General features: G+C 44.2%; 1 long non-coding RNA gene across 2 annotated transcripts in view; it reads left to right on the top strand.

Annotated features, from left to right (window-relative positions):
• Window positions 1–26,227, top strand: part of LOC311518029 — a 56,890-nt gene that overhangs the window by 7,268 nt on the left and 23,395 nt on the right. For both annotated transcript variants that reach the window (XR_014710860.1, XR_014710861.1), the window contains exon 2: window positions 22,779–22,931. This is a non-coding gene — a long non-coding RNA (uncharacterized lncRNA). The remainder of the gene's footprint in view (window positions 1–22,778; window positions 22,932–26,227) is intronic.

Below are 26,227 nucleotides of genomic sequence, written 5' to 3'. Positions count from 1 at the left end.
CACAGATGGAGAGAAGGGGAGAGCAATGGTGCCTTAAGTCTGTCTTTGTACTACCTTGCTCCCTTGGGTTGCCAGGGGCCATTCAACCCCTTGCATAACTTAGAGCAGCCTCAGAGCTCTTCTAATGTCTCCTGGGTTGTAACAGCCCCCTAAGGATTGGGGTTTCTTAAGTATTATGTGCTCTGGCTGCACATCAAGATACACCAGGGAGATTGGCACAGAGCTGGCAATGGAAGCTCTACACTAGCAGGGATTCACCATACTGACTCCATGTCACCATTCCCCATATCAGCTATCCTGTTAGAGCAGCTTTCTGGTCCCTTTGTACTACAGGATTAGAAAGAGAGATTGAGAGAGAGCATTCAAGGGCAAGGACAGAGCTCTGATACTCAAATTACAGAAGAGCTTAATAATGAAGGGGTGTGAAGAAGAATGCCATTATATAACCTACTCTTTGTGCAAATCCCTGACTCTTACTTATCTAGAAAACAAAATCCTTCCTTGGTTCTTAGTTTCTGTCTGTAGTGTAGATCTGGTAAGAATCTGAACTTTCATCAGACAACTCCGATTCTTTTTTTCCTTTCCTTTCATTCACTTACAGATTACACACTGTGCTTCAGACCTGGAGCTTGCCTTGGTATTATTTTCACCTTTCATCTCTTACTGGAATTTGATAATATCAAGTTTCAAGAGGAGGTTTCTGAATAGAAGCTTTAAGAAACTCTAGGACAGTGTTTCCCAAACTTGGGATGCTGCTTGTTCAGGGAAAGCCCCTGGCGGGCTGGGCCGGTTTGTTTACTTGCTGCGTCCGCAGGTTCAGCCGATCGCGGCTCCCATTGGCCGCAGTTCGCCGCTCTAGGCCAATGGGGGCTGCCGGAAGCGGTGAGGGCCGAGGGACATACCGGCTGCCGCTTCCTGTAGCCCCATTGGTCTGGAGCGGTGAACAACGGCCAGTGGGAGCCGCGATCAGCCGAACCTGCGGATGAGGCAGGTAAAGAAACTGGCCCAGCCCACCAGGGGCTTTCCCTGAACAAGCAGCAGCCCTAGTTTGGGAAACACTGGTCTAGGGGTATTTTCCACATGTAAAATAAAAAGGGTCATTTCCCCTCCATAATTTGTAAATCATTGTTCATAACATTTTGAAACATATTTAAATCCCCCCTCCTTTCCACCCTTTCTGTGTGTGTCCCTGTGTCTCTTTCCTTTGCCATGTAAAAAAGCACAAAGACCTCAACTGATGCTATCTTGCAAAAAGGAGTGAAAGGAAATGAGATGACCATAATACTGTGAAGAATATAGGAAGCACAATGTGCACCCTCCTGTCTAGCTGAGATGAGCTCAGATAATCCTATGCAGAGGGCCTTGGGATGAATTTGACTATCTAGTGCTGTACACACAGCAGTTTGGCCAAGTGAGGGAAATGGACCAAAGCACCACATTCAAAATGTGTATTGTATCAGGCCTTTGTTGATAGAAAGTATTCAAGGTGAGAATATGCCTTTGATTTATGTAATGGCATTACAATATTTTCTTTATAACTTGTTATCCCTCCTTAACACAGCCTGACTTCTGCTTTGTTGACTGCCATTGTGCATTAAACAAACATTTTCACTGAGCAGTATATCAAGAAGCCCTGGGAGGCAAAAACTCAGAATCCTTGTGTCTGCAAAATGCCGACTAGCTAGAGATGTTCCAGATGGTGGATTAATTAGTGCATTCTCCCAGACGAACGCATCCTGCTGTGTGGAACACTCAGCTTGTTTTTCCGAAAATGTCAGCTGAGTTTGAGACTCTTTCCAATGAGTCTGAGGAACTGGAATCGCAGCAGTGGCCAGCAAACCCAACCTCTTCTTTGATAGAGGCTACCCAAATCTCAAAACCAAAGGTTGTCAAGACATGAACAAAAGTCTCTGTATATGAAATAGAACTATGACTTTCATGGTTGATGAATGCTAATGAGGAGTGCTTAGCCTGAAGCCACTGCTAACTTAGACTGTAAATGCCCTTTTCAGAAATGACAGCCTTCCAACCACCCTGAAAATTTCAATAGTCCAACTACACTTCAGGAATCCACAACTCAGCACATACAATCTCATCAACTACCGCCTTGTCCTTTAGCTCCCCTTCTTGGGCAAAGTTATCAAGACGGTGAACTGACTCTAACAACACCTGATCTTGCCATATCCTGATCTGAATCCTTCCCAGTCAGAATTCATACCAGGATATGGTATGGAGAAGACACTTTTTACACTAATGGATAATCTTCTTTCACTCAGAGAGAGAGGACAAACCTCCATCTTAGTGTTGTTAGATCTAGTCACAGCTTTCAATGCTATTCATCATGAGATGGTCCTGACTCATTTATGAGTCCTGGCAGGGGTGGCTGGAATTGCATTAAGCTGGCTTCCTTCACACCTTCATTGCCAACAATATGCTGATGACACCTACTGCTACATCTCTTTCACATTAACTGCAGGCATTGCCATTGGCCAACTATTTTAGTGCCAGAGAGAAGTAAGTGACTGGCTGAAAAGAAGCGGGCTCCAGCTGAATGCATGTAGGACTGAAATAATGTTGGTACAAATGGAGTAGCAGTAAGCTGTCTTTGCTCATTCTTATTGGATAGATCCCAGAAAGTTATGATGAGTAATTGCTCATTGTGACTTTCAAGAGCTCTCACCTTTATGTTCAGCCATTAACAGAAACAGTGTGATGCTGTAAGCTTTGATGCCAGGCATACCCTGACAATGCCCAGCTGTACATAAATCTAGCAGAGACAGTGCTTGTATCAAGCATCACAGTTCCTGGGAAAAATAAATATCTGGATGAAAAGCAGCTGTCCCAGGTTCAAAGTAGGTAAAGCAGATGTGCTGCTCACAAAATGGAGGAAGCAGGTTGAGAAACTGGCTGGGGGTGTGCCATCATTGTTCATTGAGGGCATTTGCTTTCTGATTGTCAAGAGGGTGAACAATGCTGGATCTAGAATGATCTCCAGATCTGGACAGAAGCTCCCAAAACATTGACCTTCTAAGCAGGAATCCTGGAGTCATGTTGTTCAGAACATTAACAGCAATAAGGCACTTTGAGAGGTTCCTGTGTACCAAGAAGGGCAGCTTGGAGTAAACTACTTTGTCCTCTTGGAATGCAATGAGCTACTGGATGGCCATTCTCAAAGTGTGTGAGGCACAGATTGTGATAACAATCTGAGAGTCCCCAGTTTGAATGATTGTTTAACAGCCCTTTCTACCTTCCAGTCCAGAGTGGTCATGAAGAAACACACTAACCTCCAGAGGCAGAGAATTAGAATAGGAAGCCACCACTGAGTCATATTTGCTGTGGGACAACCAGAGGTTGTGGGAGTTAGGGTTCAGTTTAGAGACTGAGGAGGTTCTTTGGCAGAATGGGTGCACAGTCAGGAGTGGCACCGCCTGTTTGCATCATCTTCCCAAAAGGCACAGTCAACTTTGAAGGGGTCCCCTGGGAGAACATAAAGTGCTCTGCCCCACTCGCCAAGGAATTTTCCTCCACTAGAGAAAGAGTTAAGTTTTTTGTCCTGTGGGAGACCAAGTATCTGCACTTCTCCAGCATGATCTCCTAAGGTTTTCTGAGGTGTGTTGAGGGGAGGGGAAGGTATTGTGCTAAAATGCACAGGTCCAGCTCTGAGTCTAGCTCACCCTCTGGATAACTGTATCTGAGGGAGGGAAGCAATAAAGGACAAGGGTTTTGTTGCTTTAGGGGTGGAAAAGAGGTACCTTCAGAAGAAGCAGAATGGCCCATTTAACTTGCTCACTAAGCATGGGGAGCTCTCCTGGGAAGCCTCTTTTGGAGGGGAGGAGAAAAGAGCCATTGTGTGAGAGAGCTTGGAGCCAGCAAAGGCCCTTTGTATCCAAGCTATGGATCTTGGATGAAAGGCCTCCCTTGCGCTGATGGTAAGATAGGGCCCTCAGACTGGATATCCTGAGAGTCCCCTATCTGAGATGTAGACCTCCTGAAGATCCCTTTCTTTGGTGTTGGGGCATGGGGGACTTTAAAGCAGCACTGTGGGTACTGAGTCCTAGGATGAGGACTAAATTCAGACATGTTCATTAGACTTAGAACCATCATGTTTTGCACAAGACTGTGGTGAGCGATCTCAGAAACCATCTCTCTTTGTGTGGCCAACTATAACAGTTATACTGTACTGGGGCATTACTACCGCTGAAGGTCCCCAAAGTGAAACTATCAGGGGCTAGGCATTCTCCCTCAGGCCCTCAGCTATTCTCTACCACAGAAGATCAAACTGAACTTGAGTCCTGCCAACTTTAGGGCAAATGTAAGACGCATCTATTTGTATTAGCCTTCCCTAAATCATGATGCCATGCTCCTTGTCAGACAGAAATGATACTATTATAACGTATATCCATGGCACTTTGATACAATAATGATACATGATAGATGAACAGATACTGTACATTATTTTGTACTTGACTGTGTAGAAATTCAGCTGCCATTGGTCCGCATTGTGCAGTCGTTTGTGTGTTTTGTGGCCATTCCAAAATGGAATTAAGAAGGGAATTGTGCTGCACAGCTGACGTTCTTGGTTCCTTAAAACTAGTCTTAAAACATACCTTTTTATAACCTAGTAACCTTTTAAATTCAGCATTGATATGGCAATACCTTTTTTGTTGAATTCTTTCTGTAAATGAAGTGTTTGCTATATAGGGGTTGTTACTTATTATTATGTTGTTCAGCCCTGGGTAATGTTAAAGGATTGTATATAAATATTTTTTTCATTTATTTTCAGTACATGCATCTGTATGTACATAGTTGTGTAATAGCTCTGTGGGTGATTACCTGTAGATCCATGGTGTACTGTAAATACAGTGCTGTGCCTTGTGCTGTGAGAGCTGACAAGATGCCAAGGACCTGCAATCATCCGCTTTATTAAGGGAGAGAGAAATGGAGACATGGTCAATGGTGAGCAAAACTCAAGCTTTATATTTACTTCTGATCATGGAGATTATTCTTTGCCTCCCTTCCTCATTTGTAAAATGTGGATAATAAAACTTCCTTTCCTCCACTCTTTGTCTATCTCCCCAACTTGGTTTCTAATTTCTTTGTGTTAGGAACCAAATTTTCATGATACATCTGTACAGTGCCTATCACAGTGAGGCCCTGATCCTTGATGGGAGCTGCTAGGTTCTACTTTCATTCAAAAAATAAATCATTTTAATTATAAGTTCTTCAAGGCAGAGTCTCTTAATATCTGTTTGTGCTGTGAGTAGCACAATCATAGAATCATAGAAATGTAGGGCTGGAAGGGACCTTCAGAGGTTATTTGGTCCAGCCTCTTGTCCAGCTGAGGACCAAGAACACCTAGACCATCCCTGACAGGTGTTTGTTCCACCTATTCTTAAAAACCTCTAATGATGGGGATTCCACGACCTTCCTTGGAAGCCTATTACAGAGCTAAGCTCCCTTATAGTTAGAAAGTTTTTCCTAATATTGAACCTTAATTTCCCTTTCTGCAGATTAAGTCTATTACTTCCTGTCCTACCTTCAGTAGACATGGAGAACAGTTTATCACCATCCTCTTTATAACAGCCCTTAATATATCTGAAGACTGTTATCAGATCCCAACTCACTCTTCTTTTCTCAAGACTAAACATGCCTAGTTTTTAGGTTGTTCACCCCACACTGGAAAGGAAGGAGTTAAAAGCAACCTAGGGAAGCTGCACAGGGAGCAGCCAATTGTCGAGAGGCTGTATGGGGCAGCCAATCTGGGCCCAGCGCTTACCTAAAAGGAGCTGCAGGGCCAGAGACAGTCAGTGGTTGCTGTTTGGAGCTCAAGGAGGGAGGATTGGGCTCCTAGAAGGTAGATGGAAGCAAGCACCTTAGACAAAGCAGCTGTTGGTGGGGACTGAGGGAGCAAGAGGGAGCTCCTGGATGGCTGCCCAGACATGTGCCTGGAGGCTCTGAGACGAGGGGGAAGAAGATGCTGGGGCTGCAGGGAAGTGGCCCAGGGAATTGAAGCAGCATTAGTGGAGAATTAAGGAAAGGCAACAGGAGGCTGCTCTTTACAGGGTCCCTCGGCTGGGAACCAGAGTAGTGGGCAGGCCTGGTGATATCAGTCAGCTCTGTGTTCTTGGGGAACCAGGGCGCAGTATCCAGCCTGTCTGACTCATGGAAGACACGCCCCCCGCCCCCCACCAGCCTCTGCTTGAACCAAAACTGATCAAAGAAAAGACTTGCAGAGAGCAGTGAAGGGTGTTTGGAGACACACCTAGACCCCTCCTGACAAGGGTGACAAGAACAAAGGCCACTCCCCTAGCCTCATATTCATGAAAGATGGGACAGGGAGACATCTCCATTAGCATACAGAATGGAGAACAGAGGCAACTCCCCTGGACTCATCTGCATGAAAGATAGGACACGGAGACATCTTCATTAGCATATAGCATCTTTTCTACCTCAGGTATTAACCTTTAGTAATGTAACCGTTATGTTGGTTTAGGCTCTCCTTGTGTAGTTATCACTATTATTCAATCAATAACTTTTGTGGTTAAGCTGGTTGCCCACCCCTCCCCCCGAACTTTACTCTTCTGTGTCTTTAGCTTCCCCATTTACTCTGCAGCAACGCTTCTTTTGCCTAAGCTAAAGATCCCTGTAGCACCCAAAAATCTTATGGGGTTTGCTCATCAGGTGGGTTAGTACCAGAACAACTGTGATGTGAAAGTGGGGATATGAACCTATGACATACAAGGGTGGCAGCTTGAAAGTGCTGCTCGACCCAGCCTGCTCAGGCGTACTCTATTCGAGTGCGGTACTTGTGGTACATAAGGGTGACAGCTTGAAAGTGCTGATTGACCCAGTCCGCTCAGACTTGCTCTGTTAATGTGTGTGTGCGTGTGTGTGTGTTCATCTGGTTCTGGGGCTAGAGGAACCCAGCCCTGGGAAACCTAGGTCCTGCAAGATAGCTCTATTGGGAGGGGACTTGCAAAAGGGAGAAGTAGAGCTCTATATGAAAACACAAGTGACATAAGCAGTACATTAATAGAATTACAGAACACCCCCTCCCCCAAGAAGAGTAGCCCTAATAAATGAGCATACCCCAAAGTAACGGGCAAATCTGGTAACACTTGGTTCCCCCCACGGTGGGGAAGTGGCTGGACAATAGGACTGGGATACTCACCCCTGCAAGGGGGAAACCTGGATGGCGACACAGCAGAGGGCTGAGTCGTGAAGAGCATGCTGCAGTTCTGGAAGCCAAGAGAGGGGCTGTAAGTGGAAGCAGAGATGGAGAGATGGTATGAAGACTGTCAATGGGGGTGTTGGTCTCAAGCTAATCCCCAGAGCAACCAGGAGGAGGTGCCAGTCCGGCGGCAAGAGGTACACACCATGACAGTCAGGTTTTCTAAAGCTTTTATCATTTTTATTGCTCTCCTCTGGACTCTCTTCAGTTTGTCCACATCTTTCTTAAAATGTGATGCCCAGAACTGGACACAGTACTCCACCTGAAGCCTCATCAGTGCCAAGTAGAATGGGATAATTGCCTCTTCTGTCTTACGTATGATGGTCCTGTTAATACACCCCAGGATTATATTAGCCTTTTTTGCAACTGCATCACGTGACTGACTCCTATTCAATTTGTGATCCACCCTAACCCCCAGATCCTTTTCAGAAGTACTACTACTTAGCCAGTTATTCCCCCTTTTGTAGCTGTGTACTTGATTTTTCCTTCCTGAGTGAAGCACTTTCTATTTGTCTTTATTGAATTTCATCTTGTTGATTTCAGACCCATTCTCTAATTTGTCAAGGTCATTTTGAATTCCAATACTGGCCTCCAAAGTGCTTGCAACCCCTCCCAGTTGGGTGTCCTCCACAAATTTTAGAAGCATACTCTCCATTCCATTATCCAAGTCACTAATGAAAATAATGACTGGACCAGACCCAGGGCTGACCCCCTGGGACTCCATTAGATTTGTCCTTGTTTGGCAGTGAGCCCTGATCTTGGTTAGGGTGTTAGTTACTGTAATACAAAAATGTGTAAAAATACAATTGTAAAAACAATTGCCTTTGACAATTTTCTTTCTTAAAATCTGTTAATTAGAACTAGCGACCTTCTGGACACCTGCAGTCCTATCTATCACAAGAGTCCCTACCCCCACCTTCTAAGCCCGACATTCCATCTGACACCTCCCTATATTCCATATCTTTCTTTATTAGTTTCTATATTTTTCCCTCCCCAGCTGCTTATGCCGTGTGGTAAGTGTTTTATGGGGTGCGATGGTAGCAGCCTATGATTTATTTATTTATTTATTTATTTATTATTTGTATTCCAGCAGTTCCTGGAGTCCCCAGCTGAGCTCAGGGTCTTATTGTGCTAGGTCCTATACAAACGTTGATAAGAAACAGTTCCTGCCCCTAAGAGTGTACAAACTAAACAGACAAGAAAAACAAGGGGTGGAAGAAAGAGAGATAATATCCAACCAGAGTGTAACAAATACCTAGGTATTAGCTCAGATGAGCACTTGAATGGTTGAAATTTGAAAGGACAGACCAGTGATCTCTGGTGTTCTCTGATGGAAAAGTCAGAGTTGAATGTTGGGATTTTTTTTCCCTCCTGTACTCAGTGCCTCAGAATGACTGAGTGTACCAAACATCAATACTCCAATTCAACAGGAATGTGGAAATAATTATTCTCTGTCAGTCAGTCACCTTGTTGCAAATATCTGCATTATATAAGAAAATATTGAAATAGAGATGTTGTACCAAGAATCCTGGGATGCTGTACAATTACTGAAGCTGAAGCTGGCAGGTTATTTCCTAGTTATCTAATAGATATAATCACTATATGGTTATTTTCTAGGATGAGAATCCATTTACTTGGATGACCTGCATGCCATTATTACCAGAGTGCATGCATTTCCCTGTACCATTATTTCTCAGTAACTACTGTTTTGCAAATCTCTTTATTCTGATGGGCTACTATAATCCCTCTGATCTGACTGGCTCAGATTTTTAATCTGTTTGACTGCAACAAAAACTGTCCTCTTAGTATCTTGTTACCCTCAGAGAAACTCTTAAATTGATGTGGAAAGAAAAAAACTACAAACAAGCAAACAAAACAGGGCTGTGAAACTTGTGAAAGGGGAATAGGATGAATTACACGTTTAAAATCAGTTGACTCATTTCCCTCCTTACTTCTGTTTGTCTCTGGTCTCCTCCCCTTCAGGACAGTTCTTATCTCTTTAATAACTGCTTTATCTTGCTGTTTGGTTTAGTTTGTGACTTACATCAATGGTTTACATTGTGCACAGCCGAACTCCTGCCTCCCAATTAAGTTTTTAAACAAATGTAACTAAAAATACACCCAGAACTTGCAATTCCTTACCCACATGAGTAATCTTTACTCACTGGAGTAATCTCATTGATTTAATCAGGCTACTTCTTCACGGAAAGATTGAACACATGAATAAAGTTTTGGAAGATTAGTTCCATCTAGTGAAGCTGTTCTACTTTGTATGAGACCTGTAAATTCATTGGTACAGAGACAAAGTGGGAATGACTTGATAGCTTAGTGCACTCTCCGGGAGACCCAGAGATTCCAGTCCCTGCTCCAATTCATGTTTAAATATTTCATATCAAGAGGAACAGATTCAGCAGGAGAGATTAGATACCTAGCCCTATGTGTTTAGCATACTCATGTCAGAGGGGAGAGACATGGATTCAAGTCCCTGCTCTGAATCCAGCAGAGGGGGGCATTTGAACTTCAGTCTCCCAACTCGTAGGCAAGAGTTCTGACCACTGGATTATTGGGATGGAGGTAAGTTATCACCCCCCTCTCTGTTTTGTACAAGGCCCCGTCCAGTAAGTGAGCTTTTATGTGGCATTTCAGCATGCCAGCTGGATCAGGCCCAACAAGTGAGTGAGGCAAAGAAACTCCTACCTTACAAATCCCACTGAGGCTTAAGCATGAGTTAGTTGACAAGCAGCTTGGTGGTGTTAGGTGGCTGTGCACATGTCCAGCAGCAGAAATGTAGGCAGCCCACTGACTTTACTGCTGAAAACGTAGCCATCTAGTTTAGCCTTCGGTGCCTTCAGGGTTAGGTGGCAGTTGATCGGCAGTTCTGTGAATGCCAGTGGTGCCTAAATGTTGGACTGAGGTGCCTGAAGTGCCAATTAGTCACCTGAGTCTCCCTTGTGAATCTAGCTCTTAGCCTCTCAGTGCCTCAGTTACTACCTATCTGTAAAGTGGGGATAATAGCACTTCCTTTGTTGTACCAATAAAATAAAAACCAGCAGGATCTTATTAAAGGGAAAAAGGCAAAATACCACATTTATTGTGAATACAGAAAAAATCATAGTAAGCAGTTAGTTATAGCTATAACATTCCATTCAATCTCATATTTATTCTCACATTCATTCATACAAACACACACACACCCACACTCAGGTTCTGCAAGGTTGTTATCATAGTTACCAGCCTTAGAGTTGCTCATGCCAAGTCACTGGCCAGGTGGCCTGGACATGAGGAGGGAGCAGGGCCTTGTCAGATGCTCATCTGATGCTCCTGGAAGTTGGTTTGCAGAATCAGACCCCAAAGTTCTCACTTTTTAGAGTCTATTTTTATAGGAATTTCTTCCTATGCCAGTCTATGGGAATTGCTTCATCATGCTGTTGCTGAATCAATCAGCAGATAGCACATTCCTGACGGCTCCAAGATGTTATCTTGTTCTTTGGTTCTCCCATTCTTGAGGCTGTTGGGTGGATTCCAGTCTGCCCTCCGGGTGGGGTCCTCTGGTTATTTCCACTTGACGCCTTCTTCAGCCGATGGACACTGGATTCTTAGGCTGGCACCTCCCTGATCATTCAGTTATTATCCACACCAAGCATCCATCCACATACATCCTCTATCTCGATTTTAATCACAATTGTTAATACAACAAAAGGGCGGGGAGTCTCTGGGTGCTGTTTCTGTTGTTACAGAGTATTGCTTTGAGTCTCTCTCTCTGTGTATTGCTTTGAGAACAGACTCTGTCTTAGAATGTACTAACACAATTAGCAGCTTGCAAGTTTCACACATAGAGGGAGAGAAACAGTACCAAAAACCAAGAGACCTCTTAATTAATAATACCCTGGAATTTAAACTATGGGGAATCAAACTCATTTGTGATTTTAATACAGAACTTCTTTAATATGATCCAACACCTTGCCTCAAAGAGGAGTTGTAGAGATAAATACATTAAAGATTGGGAAGTGCTCTTATACTATGGCAATGGAGAGCATATAAGTCCTTAGAGGATAGATGCCTCTCCAACTTATGCTAGAGTTGTGCTCTAAAGCAACGGTATTCAACCTGTGGTCCGCAGACTATGTAGGAGGGGGCCATGGATGGTGGCTATGAAAATGCAGTTTCAGATCCCAGAAAAGGCATTCCATTTTTCTGATCAATCAACAGTAAGTGAAGGCCCCCCCACCTACAGGTCAAAACCCAGCAGCGTTGTCGTTACCATAGGAGCCCACAGTTCAGTGCCCCTTTTTCTTGCTGTGTCAAATGCCACGCTGAGCTGTGCAACATTTATAGTCGAATTCTGTTCCGTCTAAGACGTCCATGGTACAGGGCGGCAGGCCACAGATTGAATTTCCGCACCTCCATTTGAAATTTTTTAGGGATCCACAAATGAAAAAATGTTGAAAACCACTGCACTAGAGCATAAATGGCATTTAAGCTGTGCATGGGCCTTGTGCATCCCCCCCCGCACAATGGTGAAGCAACCCAACAAATGGGACAGTAGCAACGGGTGACTGAGACTGAGCAGTGAGTTATCTGCTCTCTAGGGTGCTGGCTCGGGACCTTGTGGAGAATGGTGGTCCAGCTCTCCCAACTGTCTGACTCACCATGGATACCGCCAACATGCAGGGAAGTGAATTGGACTGCCGAAGGCCATTACATACTTTAGCCTTACTATTCTCAACCCTGGGACACAAAAACATAAGAACGGCCATACTGGGTCAGACCAATGGTCCATCTAGCCCGGTATGCTGTCTTCCAACAGTGGCCAGTGCTAGGTGCTCCAGATGGAGTGAACAGGTAATCATCAAGTGATCCATCCCCCGTTGCCCATTCCCAGCTTCTGACAAACAGAGGCTAGGGACACCATCATCCTCCATGAATTTATCTAGTTCTTTTTTGAACAGTAGGGACAGCCCTACTAACTCTGGCCATTGGGCCTTACTACCCTGGGAAGAAGGGTGGCTACTTAGACTTGGGTCACTGGGCCTTCCTGTCCTGAATCCCAAGATAGCCCTATTGTCTCTGATTGTTGGGCCATACTGCCCTGGGGAGGAGGGCTGCTACTTAGACTTTAGCTACTCGGCCTTATGGTCCTGAAGCCCAGGCCTGCCTTAGTGACTTAGGCTATGGGGCTACACTGCCCTAAGGGGCTGATGTCATAACCATTTTGTTTCCTCCAGACCATATTGTGATACCTTACTCCAATTTAGTAGCACTTACTTATTGGTATCAATAGGTCTACCAATGGAGGAAGGTACTATTCAGTGTGAGTTAGGGGATCAGAATCTGTTCTTTTTATTGGGGAGATGTTTTTAAAGGCTTTATGCATTTTATTGAATCTCATATTCATTGTAAATGCTCCAGGACTGGAACTGTGCTCTGTATAGTGCTGAGTAGATTGTCGTTGCAGATAATAAATAATAGTAATGATCTCTGATGAAATAGACATCTCCAAATAAATATTATGCAATCTTGTAGTACCTGCACCACTGAACATATCATTTTTCAGAAAAATAGTAAGAGAAAATCTTTCCTTGCCCATTAGTGGTGCTGCTCCAAGGGAGGATGCATTGATGAGAGTTGAAGTGGCATATGTGAATTTTACTTTTAACTGTTGTGTTGGCCACACGTAAGTTGCCAAGGAAACCATGCACATCTTAGACTTACTGAAGGTAAAAGAGAGTTGACTTGGGCAGTCTGGATGGATCTGTTGCTTGGAGTGGAAGTGAAATCCCAGGCTTGCTTGAGGAGTGAACTGAAAGGCTTGAAGTGTTACCTTTCACACTCAGGGAGTGAGCAGCTGGCCAATTGGCAGGTTTGAGACTTTGGATAGCTGACATCATCCATTTTCAAAGCAGAAACTGGGAAGAGAAGCCTAATTTACAGTTTGATGGGCTGTGGTGGCTGCTTGGAATTCAACTTAACATTTTAGTTTGGTATCCCCAAAATATATGCATGTTCTTTTAATAATATATCATATTGTTATCCTTTCAAGCCTGCTTCAGTTCCTTTACTCTTTGTGTGTATCTGTATATTGCCCAAAATCTAGTGTTAGACTCTCAGAGAAAATCGGAACCCCTTTTTTTTTCTGGTTACACCACCTTATGAAGATAATAGAATTATAGAAAGGGGGAAATGTAATCTAATGTGACTTCTTTTAAGGAACATGACCCAGGGAAACTGCCCATCGCCCCAAATATATTTAAACAATTCAAGGAGTGTTAATGGGCTATCAACAAACTTGTAATTTATTTTCCCTCTGTTGAAATGGTCCACTGAGTTGCGTTTCACAGATAATCGATCATCTAGGGACTGGAACGCATCACAACCTCTTTGTTTGTTCTTAATTCCATCTACACTACAAAATTAGGTTGAATTTATAGAAGTCGTTTTTTTAGAAATCGTTTTTATATAGTCGATTGTGTGTGTCCCCACACAAAATGCTCTAAGTGCACTGTTATGCATAAAGGGGTAGATTTCCAAACAAGCCTCCTAAATTGTGTCTGTAAAATATGTGCATGCAACAGTCCACATGTACAAATTTCTGTATTTGTAAATGTAAATGGGCAGGTTTTGTTTTCATTGAAATTTTACTTTCAAAATAAGTTGCACAAGGAAGGAACAGCAACAAGTGGTGGTGTAGTGAATTCCTTCCACATCTATTTGCAAAACAAAAGAAGAGGCAGAGAAGAAGGAAAAGCCACAAAAAATAAAAACAAACTCCTCACCCAAAGTATTTATTTTTCAAATGATGAGTAAACCATTCTATTGGCATGTAAATACACCATATCAATTGTTTGAGATGAGAATTAAAAACAGAAAGAAAGAATTTCCTTCCTTAGGGTGGGGGTGTGTGCATGTGGGTGGATGGAGCCATTAAAAGATATTATCTCACCCACCTTGTCTCTCTGGCTCTTTAAACAGCAGAGGAAGGTGAAACGAAATCTAATGGCTGGAAGCTGACACTAGATAAATTCAGACTAAAAATCAGATTAAAACTTTCAACTCTGAGGGTGATTAACCATTGGAACAGTTTACCTGGGGATGTGGTGAATTCTCTGTCACTCAAATTCTTTCAATCAAGATTGGTATCTTTCTAGAAGATATACTTGAACCCAGGCAGAAGCTGTGGGCTTGAGGCAAAAGTCATTGGGTGGTTCTGCCCATTGTTATTCAGGAGGTCAGACCCCATGATCACAATGGTCCCTTCTGGCTTTGAAAAAAATCTACGTGTCTTTGAAAAGCATGCAATGAAATGTGCAGTATTATTAAGGGAGCGAAGGGGTGGTGTGGATGGAGAAGAGTTTTCAAAAGCACTCAGCGGTGGCCTACCTCAGCGAAGTAAATGGTGAAAATTTCATTGACTTCAGTGGGATCAGAGTTCGGCCAATGCTAAGCTCTTTTTGAAATCCCACCCATATGTAGTTCTTACAGCTCAAGGAATCAAGGCCTCTCCCATGCTATGCTTGTTAAGTGGGGTCCTCTGTAGAAAGCATGTCACGTCAACCACCTCTGCATGCAAACAAGTTTCACTTAGGCAACTCCTTGAAAAATCTGACCCATACAGTTGCCATTTTAGATATTTAGATTTATTGGGCCAAATTCACTGTTGATCTAAGTAGGCACAAATGTGATTTCAGTGGGGTTGTGTCCACTGATGCAAGCAATAGAGTTCGTTTGTCATCTTAAGACTTACACATTTCCAATAATTTGGCCACTTCCCCATGTAAAACTCCAAACTGAAACTTAGGTCTCCTGAAATACCTCCATTCTTCTCTGGGAAGAATGGGCTTGGACAAACAAAATGCTGTCTGACCAAAAGTCTGCCCTGGTTTTCCCATTGCTTCCTCTGCCCTTAGAAGCAACTGTTCTTTTTGTCTGAAGAATTTCTTCCACAGTCAGCGTGATTGAGGTCTGGGGTACTCAGGTGGCACTGAAAATAGAGTCGACCCTAGGATAGTCAATAGGACATTAGTGTGCTGAGCCAGCATAAGCCCCATTCTGAGACATTGATTGGGTATAAAATGCTGTTCTCCATTTTATGCTTTTTACAGGTAGATAGGCAAGTGAAATACAGAAAGGCATCTCTCCTAGCATAAAAGCCACATACATGCACATTGCAACCGTATCATCTTGAGGCTAAGAAAAAGAGCCTAGTAGTGAAGTACAGACATGTGACTGGGATTCAGTTATAAGATGGATTTGGGGGGACAAATTCTTAAGAGAAAACCATTAGCAGGATCTCCTATATTAAGGATATCCAGGGACAAGATGATCTATAATGAATTTCTGCTTTTTAGTAGCTATGAGCCTCCATCCTTTATTCACTAACACCCTTTAATCTCCTCTCCTCCGGCTTCTCTTGATAGGTTTATGTATTTTTTTTATTAATGTGGCTTTTTTAGCCGGTGTTTCAGGTTCTATCACTACCTAATTTTATTTATTTTTCATAACATAACCAATACAGATCTTTCCAGCTCATGTCATAGGGAACCTAAAACTTGTTGCAGCGTTTGTGAAAAGTGGCTGTTTTGTCTGAGGCAGTTTGGTAGACAGACACTTTGACTTCGGTGCTGCTGGATGAGAAATGGTACTTGTTTGAACATCAGGTTTTTTACAAAATATGCCACTATCTCGTTATCAGAGAATGTTAAAATTGTTGAAATGTGTCCCTTGTAATCAAAAAGGACCCCATGATTTTTGAAAAATGTCAATTTCTAAATAAACCCAGCATTGACATAAGTCAGTTTGTATAAGTCCAGATTCTGACACTCTTACTCACATTTAATAGTACATTACACTTCCAGGAGCCTTATTGACCTCAGTGAAACTACCTGGTGTTATTCATTGTGAGGGGGGTGTCAAAATCTGGCCCATAATGTACATAATCTGTACAAATGCCACCTCCTGGTTTTTGCCCTTTGACCTTGAGAAAGTTGTGCAAATGGCACTTACTTACAGTCAATAGGAAGAATCTTTCCTCCTAATTTTTTCTACCCTTATTCATGTATTGATATAGAGAAGGGCAAGCAGGCTTTTGTCTCCCAGATCTTATAACTGTAATGAGAGAGATTCAGGAGTTGGAACAGATAGGGTATGTCTACACTGGCAAGTTTTTGCATCACAAGTTATACCACTTTTATTAAACCGCTGGAATTAAACCGCTGTTGCGTGTCCACATTGCGCTCCTTGTGACATTGGAGTGCATCCACATTAGCAGCTTTTGCAATGGCAAAGAGAGCAGTGCCTTGTGGTAGCTATCCCACTGTGCAACTGGCCACAGGGTGCTTTGGGAAGGGTTTGCAATGCCTCATGGGGCAGGCACAGGGCCACATGATGCAGGTTTCCCAGTCCCATTGTTCCATGGGCATCTACTCAGGCCGGATTAACTTTTTGTGAGCCCAGCACCATACATATTTATCGGCCTCCATTGGGGAAATAGGGCATGTGATGGGGGGCAGTCGGCAGAGCGAGGGGCCGGTTGGAGGCAATGTGGTGCAGAGCAGCGTGAGAGCCCCACTCAGCCCAGCACAAGGGCACTGTTTACAAACCCACAACTGCTAGACGCACACTGGCCCACCCAGCCCTGCGCTGCCAGCATGCCCCTTCCACACTGCCCCTCTGCCCAGTGCCCTGCCCTTATGCCCAGCACCCCTTCACCAGAGACCTCCCCCACAGATCCCTATGCCCAATGCCAATGGACATGCTATGCCCAGCACCCACTCCCCAGAAACCCCTGCCGCTGACCTTCCACCACAACTGCACAGCACCCTGCACACCATACCCCCTGCCCAACTACCTCACCCACAGATCCCCTACTGTCCAACACCCCCTTCACAGTCCCACCATCACAGCTGTACAGCACCCCATATTCCTGAGGGAATTCTGCATCAAATTCTGTGCATAATATTTTAAAATTCTGCAATTTTTTTAACAATAAATAAATGTGGAAGCTCCACCATGGTAGTGGGGAGCACAGGCTGCTGGCTGCATGGAGGTGGGAGAATACCCTGCAGCCTGCCCCGCCCCCCCGGGACAGGGACTTGGCAATGAGGCTGAACCTGACCCTTACACTGCACAAGGGCAATGCCTGCCACAGAAACACCCTATGCCAGGCACACCAGATGTGGGCAGGGAGGCTCAGCCTGGGAGCAGGATCCAAGTGCAGAGGGACTTAGTGTGGGGGGGATCCAGATGGGGGTAATAGGGTTCTGTGGGGGGAGGGGGTAAGAGATAGTCTGGGTGCAGGCAGCTCAGTGGGGGATCTGGATGCACAGGGAGGTTCCAGGTGCAGGGGCAATGGGAGTCTGCAGGGGGTACCAAGTGAAACTGGTTGGAGCTCGGCAGGGGGAGGGGGAGCTGGGTGCAGGGGAGGTGGGGTTCAGTTGGGTGAGGGTCCAGGTGTAGTGGTTGGAGGTCAGTGGGGAGGGTGTCAGGGGGGCTCCTTGGGGTGGTACAGATGCAGGGGAGGTGGAGCTTGTCAGGATGAGGGTTTGATGGGCCTGCTTAACAGGGGAGCCCCAGCTGCTGCCAAGCGGATCCACATGCTGGGCCCTCGCTTCCCCATCCCATGCCCCTTCCTCACCACTCCATCTCCTGCTCATCCCACCCCCTTCCTTCCCCCGCTTCCCCATCCCCTTCTCTTCCCCATCCCATGCCCCTTCCCCACCACTCCATCTCCCCCCCCCAGGCTTGGGGGTCAGGGGGAAAACTGCCCCCAAGCATGAGCCAGAGAAGCAGGCTGGTGCCGGGTCGCTCCACTTCCTGCCGCCTGGTGATTGCAGGTCGGCCCCGACCCTGCAGTCATGGGGCAGCGGGAAGTGAAGTGACCCAGCCCCAGCCCGCTCCGCTCTGCTCCCCTGGCTCCCAGCCTTGGGACTTGGGGAGCAAGGGGGAACCACCCCCCAGCCCTCACTGGCGGCGCGGCTGGGAGCCGGTGGAGCGGAGCGGGCTGGGGCCGGGTCACTCCAGTTCCCGCCACCCGGTGAGTGCAGGGAGGGCCCGACCCTGCAGTCACGGGGCACCGGGAAGTGAAGTAACCCAGCCTGCTCTGCTCTGCTCCCCTCACTCCCAGCCTTGGGACTGGGGGAACTGCCCCCCAGCACTCACTGGCAGCATGGAGTGGGCTGAGGTCGGGTCGCTCCACTTCCCACCGCCCCGTGACTGCAGGGCACGCCCGACCCCTGCTGCAGTCCACTGGGATTTGCTCAGGGGAAGGGGTGGAATGGCGGCAGGGCTCTGGCGGAGCAGGGGTGGGAAGAGGCAGGGCGGAACAGGGGCGGGGGCAGCTTTCCTGGCTGGCCCAGCCGGCCTGGGGATCGGACTGGCCGGGGCTCCTCTGACTCTGGGCTCGGCGCTATGGCACCATAAACCCGGTACTGATCCTACTACTTTGCCAGCTGCTTTTCAACTGAAGTGATTGGGGCGGTGTGTGTGTGTGTGTGTATGTGTATGTGGAGGGGGCGAGAGAGACAGTGTGTTTTGGGGCACAGAGACTGTGTCAGCATGCTGTCTTGTAAGTTCAGACAGGGGCAGGAAGCAAGATCAGGACAGCAAACAAGGGCTGTCAGAAATGGTGCTTTGAAAGGGGCGGGGCGCATGTCTCCAGGGCAGCCGAGTTCAAAACAGCGAGCAGAGCGGTCACTTGAGGCATTGTGGGACAGCTCCAGAGGCCAATTACAGCACAGAAAGCAATCAAGTGTCTACACTGGCATAGAGCACTGGAGCCCCTGTGCAAATAGCCTTACGACTCTCGTCGAGGTGTTTTTTTTGCAGTCCTGCAACTGAGCAGTTTCTGCGCACAAAGAGGCTTGGCAGTGTGCACACGTCTGCAGTTTGAGTGTAAAAAAAGCCGCTTTACTGCGCAGAAACTTGCCAGTGTAGACAAGCCCTTAGTTAGTAGTTAAACTCATTGATCTACAAGTATATGGGCCTGATCTAAAGTTCATTGAAGTCAAGGACAGTCCTTCAATGGGCTTTGGATTTGGATTTAAGTGCATTCTACTGCTGTTAAGGAAACATTACAAAAATGTAGCCAGTCCTGTGTGTTGAGTCCCTTTAGGCTCATTTGAAAAAAAGAGAAAAGTTTGAGATGTTTCTAGAAATCAGGGAGGAGGAAACTATTTCATGTATTGATTTTTTTATATAAAAATCTTGCTATTATAAAAGCAGTAAGAAAAATATCAAGGTAGTCTCTTAAGTAGAGACAGCTATCTTTTTCAATTAATAAACTGAAGGCTCATTAATAATAAATAAAGGCCAGATTATGGAAAACCATAGAGGACAATTTTAGAAAACAAAACAAACAAATATCACTGGTCTGATCAGCTAAGTGTCAGTGTGGTTAGAAAATGGCAAATGCTCATTCTTTTTGGCAAACTGGAAATTTGTTCCTGGGTTTGGTTGACTGATGCTATTTCTGAAAATTCCAACCTGTGAAGTATTGGTCTTCTAGAAAATCTTTAGGGTAATACATATCCTTCCTTTTTCAGTGCCTTCTGAATATTCTGCTTTATCAATTAGAGAATCCCAGTGTCTGGTATTAGTGTCTGGAAGTTTAAAAAGCACATTCATTCTGAGAAATTTTTTTTACCCCTCTAACTACTCAGTCTAATCAGCTCTTCCTTTACTTTAGTAAAGTGTCTTCACAGTTGTGACAAATAGCAAAGTGAAGAGTGCATATTACTTTTCTTAGGCTATGAATCTTTTATCTCCCTGGGAAACATAATAAAATCCACGTTCTCAGTAAAAGAGCCACCTTTAGAAATCTTTGCTTGGTATTTAATCTTAGTCCACATTATTGCTTAGGAATTCAAAGTATTCCCCAAAGAAAAAATAAACATGGAGACAGAAATGTCAAGGTCAGTGATTCGCAGCAGGATGTCATTAAAAGAAATGGAAGCTTTGTGCTTTCATATCCACTGTTATTTCCTTAACAACAGCATCTTAAATAACATCTTTAACATATAACTGAAAAACCAGCCCGGAAAAAGAACTAGACACCACAGTATAATTTCTCAAAATAAAAATTAATGGTGCTCTGCAAATGCTCATATAATAATACCTCTGATCTCCCACTCTCCTGCATGAAGAACTTGATCCTGCACCCACTTGAGCCAGTTGCAAAACTCCGATTGATGTCAGTGGTTCACAATCAAGGCCTAAGGCTTTATTTGTATACTTCACTGACTCTTGTCTTTATGCCTTGTTTCATACTGCCATTAAAGCTTAGTGCTATATGCCCCATCTAACAGCAATGTAATGTCTTACTCTAGCATCGTTGTTATATTTGCATAGCCTCTGATGAGCATGGTGCCAAAAAATGCATAAGGTCTGATATTTTTGCAGTGTATTAACTCCTCTGACCAGATCCTCAGGTGTGCTAGAATTCCACTAAGAAGAGGGAATTGAACAAGTGGCTTTAAGCATCTTTCTGCTGTCCTGATCCACAGGGCTTCCAGGAGCCAGGTCATACCGCTGTGTAAATTAGAGCAGACTCAGGGCAGAATGTAACTACCCAAATTAGAATTTGGTCAAAATGGACACATACTCCTGCCAAAAAGTTCCATGGGATATGAAATGACTGCAAATGGTCAGGACCTCCAGCTTTTCATCTCATCTGAATCACAGTACTCCTAGCAGCACAGTGCTCTTGGCCCTCGCACCATGTTAGGACTTTCATTCAGTTCCAATGAAGAAGGAGTCACTAAGATCTACAGCAACATGGGGTTTCCTGGGAAGTCCATCATTGAAATACTAACAAGGCTCAAGCCTGCTTATCTTGTGAGAGTTCTTCAGCCTGAGACAGACTGCAAGCTAAAGAAAGGAGCTAGCCTTAAGGCTAAGCCTCGCCTTATATTTTCCCTATTACTATCTGGTACTGCAAAGTTTTTTTTAAAAAATGTTATACATTTTAAGTTAAGAAATAAATATATAAGAAGCATTTTCAACAGCATACAATAGGTTTGTTTAAAGTTACTTATCTTACTTCATAGTAAGGCCATGCTCCAATAAGCTTCCATTGTAAAGGCAGAATTACTAGCATTCTGCATGTTGGCATGTTTGTCTAGGTAAGGTTTACATTATGAACATGCCGAATGTCCATTTTAGGGTTTGTATTTGGAGCATAATGCGAAAGTTGGCAGATTGACAAACTGGCAGCAGAGTTTGTTTAATCAGGTTTATTGAGACATGCAAAATCATTTAAATCTCTTTTTTTTTTTAATTAAAGAGAACATTTTCCCACAGAACCAGAATTAAGTACACATGTAACATTCTCATTGGATCACATTTCTTCATCCAGGAGTGAGAGTACCCTTGCATTTTCATGGTAAGATTGTTCTCCAGAAGCTTGTCCTCTGGAGAGCACAGTATACCTCAGATTGGCAATTTTGTAATCAGCTTGTCGTGATTATGTGCTTGCTGCTATACAAAACACAAAGGAAGAGCCAACTAAAATTTAACCAACCAATTCAGACCAACAAAGTACAACATGTCCAGGAGATGGATCTATCACAAAGCAAAGCTGAAAACAATATACATGACAGCATAAAATTGATTAAAGCTTGTACTATAGGTTCCATGGAAGAAATGTGTTTCAAGAAGAGATCTGGAGGAAGAGAGGGAGGCTATCTGGTGTACCCAGAGAGGAAGAAATAAGGGGCAGTGTGAAAAAAGGTGAGAAGAGAAAAGTGGGTGATGGATCCAAAGGTAATAGAAATACGGACTTGGCAGAGCAGAAGGAGTGAGTTAAAGAGCAAAAATAGATTAGAGTAGATATAGACAGGCACAGAACTGTGCAGATCACTGAAGGTGATGACAAGACGTTTGTGCTTGATGTGGAAGACAATGAGATTTCTTGTAACCTCCTCATTGCATTCTGCAACTGGATCTGCACAGCACAGCAGGTGAGATACACAGGAAGATGATGATTTTTCTGAATCTGGCTGTGGCAAAGTTTGCTCTGTTCTATATCTGATCACCAGTTTTCCTCTTCTGCTGCACTGAATCAGTATGTCTGAAACGAGCAAAGAAAAGAAAGCCTTGAGTCCAAAGGTTCTGAGATTCATAGCGATGCTCTTCAAAGAGGGATGGGCAACTGCCAGTACTGGAATGTAATCTGAAAAAAATGGTTATAAATAATATTACAAGAGTGAGGTGGCATGGGGAGAGAGAGGAGTACAGAGGAGAAAGAAGGAAGAATTAGAAGAGATCAGAACCACTTCCATTCAGATGATCTACTATACCTAACCAAGAATTGTTTCTGGGGATTTTAGTGAGAACCCAGAAAGCTAATGTTAGTTCCTTCATTTTGAAGCCCACAGACACCTTCGTATTACAGGGTTGGTTGAAACCAGAGTTTCTTTGTCTAAGACTGTCTATATACAAACACAACCCTGATTACTTAACAAACAATGATAAGTAGATCACTTCCTTTATTCTGCTCTGATGGGGGCTTTTGCTGAATTCAATTACTGAATAACTTATTCCTTTGTTTCATTAGGTCTTCTTGGTCTGATTCTGCTGTCAATTACATTAGTGTAAATCAGGAATGACTCCACTGAACATTTTGGAATTACCCTGGTGAAAACCTGAGGCAAGTAAGATTTGGATCAAGCCTTCTTTGGTCTCTCAAGCTGTGTCCTTTACTCAGAAGGCAAGTATCATGCCTGTCATTATGTTGATGGATATTATTTTTGTTGACCCTTGGGCCAAGTGGCTACCCAATATTTGGGGTGTAGCTGGGTTGGTTCTGTTAGGAAAAAATATTGATGATAGAGTCAGATTTTTTTTTGGTGCAATCCTGTTTATTTGCGAGGAATGGACACAAGGCCCTCTTTCCCTGAGCATATTGGGAACAAATAGGAGGCAGTTTTGTTGTTCAGAAATCCAGCCCTATGCCCCAAGCAGCTCAGTTGCTGCTTCCTCTCAGGACCATGCTATCAGTGCTTCTTTAGCTTTCTCCTAGCTTTCCGATTTCTTTCCGCTTCTGACACTCACAGACAGAAACAGCTACAATCCAATCAATGCCCCAAGCCCTGCATTTTCAGTCAGTTTCAGGGAAGCCCCTACTGTTCTCCCTGAGTTACTTTATGCTTAGGCCTTCCCACCTGGTCTAGTGTTTGGGCATTGGTTTCTATCGTTTCAGCTATAAATAAGTTTAATTGCTTCTTCATTTATCCTGAATGAAAGCCGGCTGGCATGCATGTCAGCTTCAGTGAGGTCCAAAGACACTCCCGCTGGCAACCTTTAACACATTATTTGCATTACAATAAATAATATACAAAATGGCTGTTCCACTCACTGTACTGGTATAAAAGAATGATTATTTACCTTATACTGATGTTTTTATCCATGTGGATCCCACTGTAAGTTCACATGAACCTCCATGTATGCAAGATCCGACTCATTTGAAAAGCAGTATCCATTGGGCCGCACCTACCATCTGCATGACCCCCATTACCCTTTCTCAACCCCCAAAGGCATAAAGGGCAGAGAAGCCACAATAAACCCTCAGTTTCCTTGATAATTCAGAATCCCAGATAATAAGGACTCTAAAAGAGCAAGGATGGAGGCTGGGTCATGGATCCACTATAAAGTACATAAATGTTCTCTCTTCAAGTATGTGTCTGTGTGGTTCCCACTCTGGGTGACTGATATGCAGTGCCCAAGCTGGAAGGTGAGATTGAGTAGTCCGGACACTAACTATAAAGTTATTGCAGCACTACCCTCCTGAAATTAGCATCTGATCTTGCTGCTGGGTCAAGGGCATAGTGTTTAACGAAAGCCAGCAGGTTATTTCATGTAGCTGTCTTGCAAATTTCGGATATGGAGATAGTTCTGAAGCATGCAGCAGGAGCTCTAATGAAGTACACTTTAACACTGAGGAGAGGGGTATATCAGCCATGTGGTATGCAGTGCATAGCCCATTTTGATTTTCTCTGGGAGGAGGTGGCTCGACTCTGAACTACCAGAGATGGCAGTGAAGAGATGGAAAGAGAATCTAAAGGGCTATGTTCTGTCAAGGTATATACTAAGTCCAAGATGTGGATTTTTTTCTCTCCTGGAAGAAAGGAATGAGAGAGTTAATGAGGGCCTGTGGAGCCAATGGGCAATGCCCTGCTCCACTTGCACTAGGTGTCAGACCTGGAAAGGGGGGTCAAAGGGAGGAGATCTAGCCTAGTTCAGAGCTGTGCAGGAAGGAGAGCAGAGTTCTGCTACTCCTGATGTGAGGGAAACCGGATTGCAGCCCAGAGACTGAGCTGGCTTATTGGCTGGACAAGCCTCCTGCTAGAAGCTTGGCTGAAGTATGGCCTATGTGAAGAGAAGCCCTGAACGGAAGGGTGGAGCCCCACTGTTGGTTTATTGGATGACCCTCTTTATGAGTTGTGGGGTTTGGGTTTTTTTTGTTTTGTTTTGTTCCCAATTTCTTTAAAACTATAGCACCCTGGAAGGGTAGGACTGAAGTGTGCCTTGGCCAGGGGGCCAAAGCACTGCTACCTCAGACTTCACAGAGACAGTAGTCTAACAGCAAAAACTCATGGCTAGGTGATGCATGGCCTTACAGCAGGTGGATGCAGGTGTGGAGTGACCAACTGTTGAGGAAGACCGTGGTGTTCTTTGAGAGTATATAGGCTTTTCCCTAGGTGGATAATTGGAGGATCTATTCGGATGACAGGTAGTTGGGTTTTGCATAGACTGACATTGGTACCTGAAGGGCTTATGGTGAAGGGCTGTGATACATATGCCCAAAGAATAGAATACAGGCTTGGAATCTTTGAGAGAAAGCAGTGCATTGTCCATATGCATGCTGAGCAATTCTCTTCCCTCAACTGGCAATACCTTGGTAATGCCTTGCACTTCTTTTGGAATGCAAGAGGCTTGGAGCCATGAATCTCTGCACATGATCACAGTGGTGGCCATGGATCTAGCTGCTGTGTCCAAAGCATCCACGGAAGCTTGTAGTGATATTTTTGGTACTAAATGGCCTTCTAAGATAATATCCTTTAGCTCTTTTCTGGCATCTTGTGGGTGCTTAGAAATGAAGGTAGATACCCTCACCCATTTTGAAAATAAGACCTGATAATTGGTGATTTGGAACTGTAATCATGATGAATAGGCCTTTCTCCCAATTGATGGCTGTTAGCATGGTGCTTGGTGAAAGTATGCATTTTTAAATAATTTTTGATTCCAAGTTGATAGGCACCTTGTAAATACCTAATATAGACTACAGTAGACCAGATATACCTGACAGACCAGAAAGGGGGACTCAATCTGGTGTTTAGAGCAGAGATCAGAGAGCTATGACAAATGGGTCATACTTCTTGCTTCAGCTGCTACCTTCTGGTGTGTCCTTGAGCAAGTCACCTCTCTCTCTGTGATTCAGTTCACGCATCTAACCTTCACAGGGGTGTTCTAAGACGCTAGTTGATGTAGTAAATTACTTTCAGGTCCTTGGATGATGTGCAAAATATTGCTATTTATAACCAAAAAGCTTGCATATTTCAAACTCCGAGAGTTTCTTCAGGGGTATACTGAAATAGTATGGTTTCAACTAATCAAAGCAGAGAAATTCTGTGGAGTCACAGACCAACCTATGTTAGTAGTAGTATTTTTCACTGTCCAAAAATACTTGCTTTTGGATGCTGAAAATAAAATGAACAACAATTATTTTTCACCAACTATACACCAGGCAGATCCCTGTACTATGAATAACTGAGGGTTTTTATTAGCCAAACTGAGCAGAAGGATTTCTATAATCATATGACCGTTATTTTCTATCTTTTGGGCTCGTAACAGTAACTGCTGGATGCTGACTTCTGTCATGTAGCACGTATATTAACCCTTTCTAAACTAGACCCAGATGATGTGTCTGGGACCAAGAAATAAAGTTCAGTCTTCTCAGCATTCCTGGGACTCATACCTTTTATAACAGGCCTCTTAACTTGCTGC

The sequence above is a fragment of the Lepidochelys olivacea genome (genome assembly GCF_965140295.1).
Source record: "Lepidochelys olivacea isolate rLepOli2 genome assembly, chromosome: 3".
In the NCBI taxonomy this organism is placed as follows: domain Eukaryota; kingdom Metazoa; phylum Chordata; order Testudines; family Cheloniidae; genus Lepidochelys; species Lepidochelys olivacea.
The sequence above is the reverse complement of the archived record's forward strand: the minus strand, read 5'-3'. Positions and strand labels throughout refer to the sequence as shown.